Raw genomic sequence first — 12,397 nt, forward strand, 5'->3', positions numbered from 1 at the left:
TAACCACCTTCTCCACCAGCGGGGCCGATTTTAGAGTCCTATGGACCCGGACCCCAAGGTCCTTCTGATCCTCTATAGTAGTCAGAGTCTTTCCCTTTATATTGTACTCCTTCATCCCATTTGACCTGCCAAAATGGACCACTACGCATTTATCTGAGTTGAAGTCCATCTGCCACTTCTCCGCCCAGACTTGCATCCTATCTATGTCCCTCTGTAACTTCTGACATCCCTCCAGACTATCCACAACCCCTCCAACCTTCGTGTCGTCGGCAAACTTACCAACCCATCCCTCCACTTCCTCATCCAGGTCATTTATGAACATGACAAACAGCAAGGGTCCCAGAACAGATCCCTGGGGCACACCACTGGTGACCGACCTCCATTTCAAAAAAGACCCATCTTTCCACACTCTCTGCCTCCTTTGGGCAAGCCAGTTCTGGATCTACAGGGCAGCAGCACCTTGGATCCCATGCCCTCTCACTTTTTCTAGAAGCCTTGCATAGGAGACCTTATCAAACGCCTTGCTAGAATCCATATAAACCACATCTACCGCTTTCCCTTCGTCAATGTGTTTCGTCACATTTTCGAAGAACTCCACCAGGCTCGTAAGGCATGATCTGCCTTTGACAAAACCATGCTGAGTATTCTTGAGCATACTAAACCTCTCTAAATGCTCATAAATCTTGTCCCTCAGGATCTTCTCCATCAGCTTACCAACCACTGAGGTTAGACTCACCGGTCGGTAATTTCCTGGGCTATCCCTATTCCCTTTCTTGAAAATAGGAACCACATTCGCAATCCTCCGGCACCTCTCCCATTTCCATTGACGACGCAAAGATCATCGCCAAGGCTCTGCAATCTCTTCCCTCGCCTCCCACAGTAACCTGGGGTACATCCCATCCGGATGTGGGGAGGATCGGGAGATTTGGGCTCCCGGTGGGAGAGAGTTTGGGGCGGGGGTGGGGGGAGGGGTTGCAGGTCGAGGTTGGCCCGGACATGTTTGCGGGGCCAGCGATTGGGCCGTTGGGGGCTTGGAAGGGGCAGTGTTGCAGCACTGGACAGTGATCAAGCTGTACGGCAGTCGGGAGGCCGGCAGTGCGGGGCTACTACACATGCACCGATCTCGACGCTGACCGATCGGCGCATGCTCAATGTCCCGCTCAGCGTTATGCTGCCGGCCTCCCCACTGGGCACCATCCACTGATTTTTGGAGTGACTCACGCTAGTGCACTCTGCAGTGCTCAGAGTGTGGGAGATTCATTTTGAAACTCCCACTGAATAAAACAGCGGGATTTACTCCAGTTTTTAAGCGAATTCAAAACATTGAATTTTTTGGGGAGAATTGCCCTCCAGTTGTCTGAAATTTTTTCATCCATTCTGCAATTCTCAAGCTCAACACTTGTACTGCAACAGCCCTGGACCCATTCAATAAATGCTGGGTGGGAATGTGTAATGTGTTTGCTTCTTGCTGCAGTGTGGGGCAAAGAGGGTAATTATTGTGTGGGGCAAAGAGAGGGGGCAATTACTGTGCAGTGAAGAGGAGGTAATTACTGTGTGGGTCAAAGAGAGGATATTATTGTGTGGGACAAAGAGAGGGGATAATTACTATGTGGGGAAAATAGAGGAGGCAGTTACTGTGGGGCAAGGAGGGTGTAATTACTATGTGGGACAGAGACAGGTAATTACTGCATGGGGCAAAGAGGGGGGATCATTTCTGTGTGGAGCTGAGCTAATTATAGTGTGGAGCGGTGGGAGGGTAATTACTGTGCCATGGGTGAGGGTAAAATATCATATGTGGGGGAATGAAAGAGTAATTACTGTATGTGGGTCAGGCGAGGTGGGTAGCTATTGGGTGGGTGGAGGATGTAATTACTGTGTGGGGGTACTTACTATGTTGGAGGTGAGGGTATAATTATCAACTTGGGAGGGGTGAGGGGCATTAAGGGGTATTTATCATATGGGGGGGAGGGAGAATATTTACTTTGTGTGGAGGATGAGGGGGAAATTACTATGTGGGGAAGGTGAGGAGGCAGTTACTGTGTGGAGAGGGTGAGAGGGCAGTTACCGTGGACAGAGGAGTCCATTACCGCAGGGGGAGGGTGTGGGGGCAGTTACCATGGGGGAAGGGTGAGGGGGCAGTTACTGTGGGGGAGAGTGAGGGGGCAGTTCCCACGGGTGTGTGGAGGGCGAAGGGGCAGTTACTGCAGGGGGTGGGGGGAAATGTAGAGTATGGGGCAGTTACCGTGGGGTGTGAGGGTGGAGGGAGAGAGTGAGGGGGAAGTTACTGGGGGAGGGGGGAGGTGTGCTGAGGGGGCAGTTACCGTGGGGGGATGGAGAGCAGGGGTTGAAGTGTATTTACCATTCGGGTGGAAGTTTTGGGAGTAATTGCCATGCATGCGAGTTCATGTGGGGGAGTTGAGGATGTATTTGCCATGTGGGGGAGTTGAAAGGGTATTTGCCGTGTGGGGGAGTTGAAAGGGTATTTGCCGTGTGGGGGAGTTGAAAGGGTATTTGCCGTGTGGGGGAGTTGAAAGGGTATTTGCCGTGTGGGGGAGCTGAGGGGGTATTTGCCATGTGGGGGAGCTGAGGGGGTATTTGCTGTGTGGGGGAGCTGAGGGGGTATTTGCCATGTGGGTGAGCTAAGGGGGTATTTGCCGTGTGGGGGAGCTGAGAGGGTATTTGCCGTGTGGGGGAGCTGAGGGGGTATTTGCCATTTGGGGGAGCTGAGGGGGTATTTGCCGTGTGGGGGAGCTGAGGGGGTATTTGCCATGTGGGTGAGCTGAGGGGGCATTTGCCATGTGCAGGTGTTGAGGAGGGATATTTGTCGTGTGGGGAGTTGAGGGGGCATTTGCTGTGTGGGGGAGCTGAGGGGGCATTTGCTGTGTGGGGGAGATGAGGGGGCATTTGCTGTGTGGGGGAGCTGAGGGGGCATTTGCCATCAGGGGGAGTTGAGGGAGGAGTATTTGCTGTGTGGAGGAGTTGAGGAGGGGGTATTTGCCATGTGGGGATAGTTGAGAGAGTGGGTATTTGCTGTGTGGGGGAGTTGAGGGAGGGGTATTTTCCATGTGGGGCAGTTGAAAGAGGGGTATTTTCCATGTGGAGGTGTTGAGGGAGGGGTATTTGCCATGTGTGGGTGTTGAGATGGTATTTGCCATGTATGGGGAGTTGTAGGAGGTGTATTTGCTGTGTGGGGGAGTTGAGGGAGGGGTATTTGCCATGTTCGGGATTGATGGGGAGGTATTTGCCATGTGCGGGAGTTGAGCGGGTATTTGCCGTGTGGGGGAATTGAGGGGTATTTGCCATGTGAAGGAGTTGACGAGGTATTTGCCATGTGGGGAATTGAAGGTGTAATTGCCGTGCTTGACCACCATATATATTGATGCAATAAAGCAATGTGTCAATACTACTGAATGTTTTATTTACCCATTATATAGTGGGGCATCCTCCTCATCACCATCACCATCAGTACTTCATTACATCGTCAACTCCACCTGGGCCATTAGACATTTCACCATACACCAGCCTGTCTCATTTAAGCCTGAGCACAGTGACAAAGTTAATGGTCCCCAGTATCTGGATGGAATTGATCTTTTGTACAGCCCTTATTGCTGCTTGTGTTTCCTTTAAAGCAGGAGTTTTCAATCTTTTAACTTTTCAGATCCCCTGAAGTTCAAGGATTTTTTTCTGTATAAAAATTCATTCTACAATTAAATATATTTGTTTTTGTTTTTCACAGAATTGTTATGGCGCAGAAGGAGGCCATTCAGTCCATCATGTGTGGGATCTTTTCTGGGGAAGGGCTGACCTGTTCAAGAGGGACGGGTTACACCTGAACTGAAGGGGGACTAACATCCTGGCGGGGAGATTTGCTAGAGCCACTTGGGAGGGTTTAAACTAGTTTGGCAGGGGGGTGGGATCCAAAGCAGTAGGGAGACGGAAGAGAAATTTGAGGACAGCACAGAAGTTAAAGAGAGCACATTAAGTGGTAAAGGCAGTGTCAGTAATCCTAGTACCAGACAGATTAGGCAAAAGCAAGACAGAGAACAAGGGAAGTTCAGATTAAACTGCATTTATTTCAATGCAAGAGGCCTGACTGGCAAGGCAGATGAACTCAGGGCATGGATGGGTACGGAGACTGGGATATTATAGCAATTACTGAAACATGGCTAAGGGAGGGACAGGACTGACAGCTCAATGATCCAGGGTACAGATGCTGTAGGAAAGATAGAACAGGATATAAGAGAGGAGGGGGAGTTGCATTTTTGATGAGAGAAAACATCACGGCCGTACTGAGAGGGGATATATCCGAGGGTTCGGCCACTGAGTCTAGATGGGTAGAACTAAGAAATAAGAAGGGAGAAATCACTTTGATAAGGTTGTACTATAGGCCCCCAAATAGTTGGCGGGAAATTGAGGAGCAAATATGTAAGGAGATTACAGATAGCTCCCAAGAAAAATAGGGTGGTAATAGTCGGAGATTTTAACTTTCCCAACATTGACTGGGACAGCCATAGTATCAGAGGGTTGGATGGAGAGAACTTTGTTGAGTGTATTCAGGAGGAATTGCTCATTCAGTATATGGATGGCCGGACTAGAGAGGGGGCAAAACAAAGAACAGTACAGCACAGGAAACAGGCCCTTCGGCCCTCCAAGCCTGCGCCGCTCATTGGTCCAACTAGACCATTCGTTTGTATCTCTCCATTCCCAGACTGCTCATGTGACTATCCAGCTAAGTCTTAAACGATGCCAGCGTTTCTGCCTCCACCACCCTACTTGGCAGCGCACTCCAGGCCCCCACCACTCTCTGTGTAAAAAACGTCCCTCTGATATCTGAGTTATACCTCGCCCCTCTCACGTTGAGCCCGTGATCCCTCGTGATCGTCACCTCTGACCTGGGAAAAAGCTTCCCACTGTTCGCCCTATCTATGCCCTTCATAATTTTGTACACCTCTATTAGGTCTCCCCTCATTCTCCGTCTTTCCAGGGAGAACAAGCCCAGTTTACCCAATCCATCCTCATAGCTAAGACCCTCCATACCAGGCAACATCCTGGTAAACCTCTGCACTCTCTCTAAAGCCTCCACGTCCTTCTAGTAGTGCGGTGACCAGAACTGGATGCAGTACTCCAAATGTGGCCTAACCAGCGTTCTATACAGCTGCAACATCAGACTCCAGCTTTTATACTCCACACCCCGTCCTATAAAGGCAAGCATGCCATATGCCTTCTTCACCACCTTCTCCACCTGTGCTGCCTCCTTCAAGGATTTGTGCACTTGCACACCTAGGTCCCTCTGTGTTTCTTTACTCTTGATGGCTCTGCCATTTATTGTCTAACTCCCCCTTACATTAGTTCTTCCAAAATGCATCACTTCACATTTATCTGGATTAAATTCCATCTGCCATTTCTCCGCCCAATTTTCCAGCCTATCTATATCCTGCTGTATTGTCCGACAATGTTCATCGCTATCCGCAAGTCCAGCCATCTTCGTGTCATCCGCAAACTTGCTGATAACACCAGTTACACCTTCTTCCAAATCATTTATATATATATCACAAATAGCAGAGGTCCTAGTCCAGAGCCCTGCGGAACACCACTGGTCCACATCATGGTCCACATCTCCACATCATGAACACCACTGGTCACAGACCTCCAGCCGGAAAAAGACCCTTTGACTGCTACCCTCTGTCTCCTGTGGCCAAGCCAGTTTTCTACCCATCTAGCCACCTCTCCTTGTATCCCATGAGCCTTAACCAACCTGCCATGAGGGACTTTCTCAAATACCTTACTGAAATCCATATAGACGACATCCACGGCCCTTCCTTCGTCAACCGTTTTTGTCACTTCCTCAAAAAACGCCACCAAATTTGTAAGGCACGACCTCCCTCTTACAAAACCATGCTGTCTGTCACTAATGAGATTGTTCTGTTCTAAATGCGCATACATCCTGTCTCTAAGAATCCTCTCCAACAACTTCCCTACCACGGACGTCAAGCTCACTGGCCTATAATTACCCGGGTTATCCCTGCTACCCTTCTTAAACTTAACCTCCTCTTGGGAAATAAGGAAGGGCAGGTGACAGAAGTGTTAGTGAGGGATCACTTTGGGACCAGTGACCATAATTTTATTAATTTTAAGATAGCTATGGAGAATGATAGGTCTGTCCCAAAAGTTAAAATTCTAAATTGGGTCTAGGCCAATTTTGATGGTATCAGGCAGGAACTTTCAAAAGTTAATTGGGGGAGTCTGTGGGAAGGCAAAAGGACGTCTGGTAAGTGGCAAGCTTTCAAAAGTGTGTTAACCAGGGTTCAGGGCAAACACATTCCTCTGAGTGAAGGGCAAGGCTGGCAGAAATAGAGAACCCTGGATGACTCAGGATATTGAAGCCCTGGTCAAGAAGAAGAAAGAGGCACATGACATGCATAGGCAGCTGGGATCAAGTGAATCCCTTGAAGAGCATAGGGGGTGTAGGAGTAGAGTGAAGAGAGAAATCAGGAGGGCAAAAAGGGTAAATCCCCAGGACCGGTCAGGGTATTCCCACGGACCTTGAGGGAAGCTAGTGTTGAACTCGCAGGGGCCCTGGCAGACATATTTAAAATGTCAGTATTCACGGGGGAGGTGCCGGATGATTGGAGGGTGGCTCATGTTGTTCCGTTGTTTAAAAAAGGTTCCAAAAGAAATCTGGGAAATTATCGGCCAGTAGGTTTGACGTCGGTGGTGGGCAAGTTATTGGAAGGTGTGATACGGGATAGGATCTACAAATATTTGGATAGACAGGGACTTATTAGGGAGGGTCAACATGGCTTTGTGCGTGGTAGGTCATGTTTGACCAATCTATTAGAGTTTTTCGAGGAGGTTACCAGGAAAGTGGATGAAGGGAAGGCGGTGGATGTTGTCTACCTGGATTTCAGCAAGGCCTTTGACAAGGTCCCTCATGGGAAGTTAGTTAGGAAGGTTCAGTCGCTAGGTATACATGGGGAGGTAGTAAATTGGATAAGACACTGGCTCAATGGAAGAAGCCAGAGAGTGGTTGTGGAGGATTGCTTCTCTGAGTGGAGGCCTGTGACTAGTGGTGTGCCGCAGGGATCGGTGTTGGGTCCATTGTTGTTTGTCATCTATATCAATGATCTGGATGATAATGTGGTAAATTGGATCAGCAAGTTTGCTGATGATACAAAGATTGGAGGTGTAGTGGACAGTGAGGAAGGTTTTCAAAGCTTGCAGAGGGATTTGGACCAACTAGAAAAATGGGCTGAAAAATGGCAAATGGAATTTAACACAGACAAGTGTGAGATATTGCACTTTGGAAGGACAAATCAAAGTAGAACGTACAGGGTAAATGGTAGGACTCTGAAGAGTGCAGTTGAACAGAGGGATCTGGGAATACAGGTACAGAATTCCCTAAAAGTGAAGTCACAGGTGGATAGGGTCGTAAAGAGTGCCTTTGGTACATTGGCCTTTATAAATCGGAGTATCGAGTATAAAAGTTGGAGTGTTATGGTAAGGTTATATAAGGCATTGGTGAGGCCAAATTTGGAGTATTGTGTACAGTTTTGGTCACCTAGTTACAGAAAGGATGTAAATAAGATTGAAAGAGTGCAGAGAAGGTTCACAAGGATGTTGCCGGGACTTGAGAAGCTGAGTTACAGAGAGAGATTGAATAGGTTGGGACTTTATTCCCTGGAGCGTAGAAGATTGAGGGGAAATTTGATAGAGGTGTATAAGATTTTGATGGGTATAGATAGAGTGAATGCAAGCAGGCTTTTTCCACTGAGGCTAGGGGAGAAAAAAACCAGAGGGCATGGGTTAAGGGTGAAAGGAGAAAAGTTTAAAGGGAATATTAGGGGGGGCTTCTTCACGCAGAGAGTGGTGGGAGTGTGGAATGAGCTGCCAGATAAAGTGGTAAATACGGGGTCACTTTTAACATTTAAGAAAAACTTGGACGGGTTCATGGATGAGAGGGGTGTGGAGGGATATGGTCCAAGTGCAGGTCAGTGGGACTAGGCATAAAATGGTTCGGCACAGACAAGAAGGGCCAAAAGGCCTGTTTCTGAGCTGTAATTTTCTATGGTTCTATGGGACACAAGATTGTTTTGGCAGATAAGGCAAAGGAGAATCCAAAGAGCTTCTACGAATACATAAAGGACAAAAGAGTAACAAGGCAGAGAGTAGGGCTTCTTAAGGATCAACAAGGTCATCTATGTGCGGATTCACAAGAGATGGGTGAGATCCTAAATGAATATTTCTCATCGGTATTTACGATTGAGAAAAGCAAGGATGTTAGGGAACTTGGGGAAATAAATCGTGATGTTTTGAGGAGTGTACATATTACAGAAAAGGAGGTGCTGAAAGTCTTAAACTGCATCAAGGTAGATAAATCCCCTGGACCTGATGAAGTGTATCCCAGGACATTGGGGGAGGCTAGGGAGGAAATTGCGGGTCCCCTAGCCGAGATATTTGAATCATTGATAGTCACAGGTGAGGTGCCTGAAGATTGGAGAGTGGCAAATGTTGTGCCTTTGTTTAAAAAGGGCTGCAGGGAAAAGCCTGGGAACTACAGGCCAGTGAGCCTCACATCTGTAGTGGGTAAGTTGTTGGAAGGTATTTTGAGAGACAGGATCTACAGGCATTTAGAAACGCAAGGACTGATTAGGGACAGTCAGCATGGCTTTGTGAGTGGAAATTTAATTGAGTTTTTTGAAGGGGTAACCAAGAAGGTAGATGAGGGCAGTGCAACTGATGTTGTCTACATGGACTTTGACAATGTACCGCATGGTAGGTTGTTGCATCTCACGGGATCTAGGGTGAGGTATCTAAATGGATACAAAATTGGCTTCTTGGCAGAAGCCAGAGGGTTGTTTTTCTAACTGGAGGCCTGTGACCAGCGGTGTGCCTCAGGGATCAGTGCTGGGTCCACTGTTATTTGTCATTTATATTAATGATTTGGATGAGAATATAGGAGGCATGGTTCGTAAGTTTGCAGATGACACCAAGATTGGTGGCATAGTGGACAGTGAAGAAAGTTATCTCTGATTGCAGCAGAATCGTGATCAATTGGGCCAGTGGGCTGACGAATGGCAGATGGAGTTTAATTTAGACAAATGCGAGGTGATGCATTTTGGTCGATTGAACAAGGGCAGGACTTACTCAGTTAATGGTAGGGAGTTGGGGAGAGTTACAGAACAAAGAGATCTAGGGGTACATGTTCAAAGCTCCTTGAAAGTGGAGTCACAGGTGGACAGAGTGATGAAGAAGGCGTTCGGCATGCTTGGTTTCATCGGTCAGAACATTGAATTCAGGAGTTGGGACGTCTTGTTGAAGTTGTACAAGACATTGGTAAGGCCACACTTGGAATACTGTGTGCAGTTCTGGTCACCCTATTATAGAAAGAATATTATTAAACTAGAATAAGTGCAGAAACGATTTACTAGGATGCTACTGGGACTTGATGGTTTGGATTATAAGGAGAGGCTGGATAGACTGGGACTTTTTCCTCTGGAGCCTCGGAGGCTGAGGGGTGATCTTATAGAGGTCTATAAAATAATGAGGGGCACAAATCAGCTGGATAGTCAATATCTTTTACCAAAGGTAGGGGAGTCTAAAACTCGAGGGCATTGGTTTAAGGTGAGAGGGGAGAGATACAAAAGTATCCAGAGGAACAATTTTTTCACACAGAGGGTGGTGAGTGTCTGGAACAAGCTGCCAGAGGTAGTAGTAGAGGCAGGTACAATTTTGTCTTTTAAAAAGCATTTAGATAGTTATGGATAAAATGGGTATAGAGGGATATGGGCCAAATGCGGGCAATTGGGATTAGCTTAGGAGTTTAAAAGAAAAGGGCGGCATGGACAAGTTGGGCTGAAGGGCCTGTTTCCATGCTGTAAACCTCTATGACTGTGCACTGGATCTCTGAACATTTCACTGAGTACTATTCTCCTACCTTTTCCCCATAACCCTGCACATTGTTCCTTTTCAAATAATCACCTAATTCCCTCTTGTTATGTTTTTGGTTTTGGTACCTTTCAAGATCAGTCAGTCCAAAGATGTGCGGGTTAGGTTGGTTGGCCATGCTAAAATTGCCCCTTAGTGTTCTGAGATGTGTAGGTTAGAGGGATTAGCGGGTAAATGTGTAGGGATATGGGGGTAGGGCCTGGGTGGGATTGTGGTCGGTGCAGACTTGATGGGCGAGATGGCCTCTTTCTGCACTGTAGGGTTTTTATGATTCTATGATACACAAGTTGATACAGGAGTGATTAACATTGCAACTGTTCTTAACGCTGATGCAATCGAACTAATAAGAAAACATAGATCCTGCGAACCTACAATGCGTTGGCTTGCAAAGCACAACGTGACAAAACATAATACCTCAAGTGCTTTGATTGAATTTACCTCCACCACACTCTCAGACAGTACAATTCACGTCCTAACCACTTGATGTGTGAAAATATTTTTTCTCGTGTTGCGAGAACTTTGTTCCTTTTGCCAATTATATTAAATCTGTGCCCTCCTGTACCCTCTTTGCACAGTGGTTAGCACTGCTGCCTCACAGCACCAGGAACCCAGGTTTGATTCCCATCTTGGGTTACTGTCTGTGTGGAGTTTGCATATTCTCCCCGTGTCTGGGTGGGCTTTCTCCAGGTGCTCCGGTTTCCTCCCACAGTCCAAAGATGTACTGGTTAGGTGCATTGACCCGAACAGACGCTGGAGTGTGCTGACTCGGGGAATCTCACAGTAACTTTATTGCAATGTTAATGTAAGCCTTACTTGTGACTAATAAATAAACTTTAAGGACTAAAGAGTCTTAGAATAGATACCCTGAAATAAAGCCTGAAAATGCTGGAAATCTCAGTAGGTCTGACAGCACCTGTGGAGAGAGGACAGAGTTAATGTTTCCAGGAGCAGAAGTAGGCCATTTGGCCCCCTCGAGCTTGCTCCGCCATTCAATAAGATCATGGCTGATCTTTTCATGGACTCAGCTCCACTTACTCGCCTGCTCACCATAACCCTTAATTCCTTTACTGTTCAAAAATCTGTCTATCTTAGCCTTAAAAGCATTCAACAAGGTGCCTCAACTGGGCAGGGAATTCCACAGAGTCACAACCCTTTGGGTGAAGAAGTTCCTCCTCAACTCAGTCCTAAATCTGCTCTCCCTTCTTTTGAGGCTATGCCCTCTCGTTCTAGTTTCACCCGCCAGTGTAAACAACCTCCCTGCTTCTATCTTATCTATTCCCTTCATAATTTTATATGTTTCTATAAGATCCCCTGTAGGGGTTTCTTCAGAGGCTAAGTATTGAGCTTAACTTTAGCTAATACAAAGACTCGCGACTACAGTATCCTAATGAAAGACGTTGCTTTATTGACCGATGCACGATGGGAGAGAAGGGCTGGGCAATCCAACTGTTCTCTGAAGTTACATCACAGTGGCAATACAATTGTACAACTTCCAAAAGACATTTTACCTGGCTTCTGGCTAATCATGAGCCAATCGACATTAGTACAGGCCAACCAATATTAGTATATGTCATATACCTTGGTCAATCACAGATATTCTCTGACAGCATGGTAACAATAAGTTCTAGTGGTATCTGCCTGACTTTCCCATGCCACCTGTCCTGTACTCTTATCTGGTCTATTCATTAAGCTGCCTGAACCCACTTACTTGACCTTGCTCAATGTCTCATTCACTGAGCTATGCGTATGGTTCACTTTACTGGCCCATTTCCCATGGCACCTTAGAACCCTGTGCCATTAACTAAAATGTATGCCTGTTTAATAATACACTTTCAAAAATACATGTTTATATTCTCTAACTGCGGTTATATGTGTTTCTATGCACACAGTATCTATGTAAAATATATATGGCAGTCTGTGATTCTTATCCTAAGCTAATGCACCCTGTCTTTATTAGTATTTTAAATCCCAAAGTATTTTGAAATCCTCTTGCATCTCCCTCGTTCTTCCAAATTCCAATGAGTATAGACCCAGTCTACTCAGTCTTTCCTCATAAGCCAACTCTTTCAACTCCGGAATCAATCTAGTGGATCTTCTCTACACCACTTCTAGTGCTAGTATATCCTTCCTCAAGTAAGAAGACAAAAACTGTACTCCAGGTGTGGCCTCACCAGGACCTTATGTAGCTGCAACATAACCTCCCTGTTTTTAAACTCCATCCCTCTAGCAATGAAGGACAAAATTCCATTTCGAGGCCACATGACTCTTCTTCAGACTCTCCTTCAGTCACATAGACTCAAAACATGTTGGCTAGTTTGTAGGACTTACCCAAGTATTCACTGACTTAAACATAAATCATGAAATTAACAAGTGCCAGCCTAAGTCAGTTATCAGAACTGTTGTTTTGAAAAGTTATGGATTCAAGCTTTATTTCACTATTGAGTTTCTTACT

At 46.5% G+C, this 12,397-nt stretch overlaps 1 protein-coding gene across 1 annotated transcript in view; it reads left to right on the forward strand.

Moving 5' to 3' along the window:
* Positions 1-12,397, forward strand: part of LOC144492774 (septin-7-like) — a 121,699-nt gene that overhangs the window by 55,890 nt on the left and 53,412 nt on the right. The gene's annotated exons all lie outside the window — the stretch shown is intronic.

This window comes from Mustelus asterias, chromosome 4, assembly GCF_964213995.1.
Source record: "Mustelus asterias chromosome 4, sMusAst1.hap1.1, whole genome shotgun sequence".
NCBI classification, from domain to species: domain Eukaryota; kingdom Metazoa; phylum Chordata; class Chondrichthyes; order Carcharhiniformes; family Triakidae; genus Mustelus; species Mustelus asterias.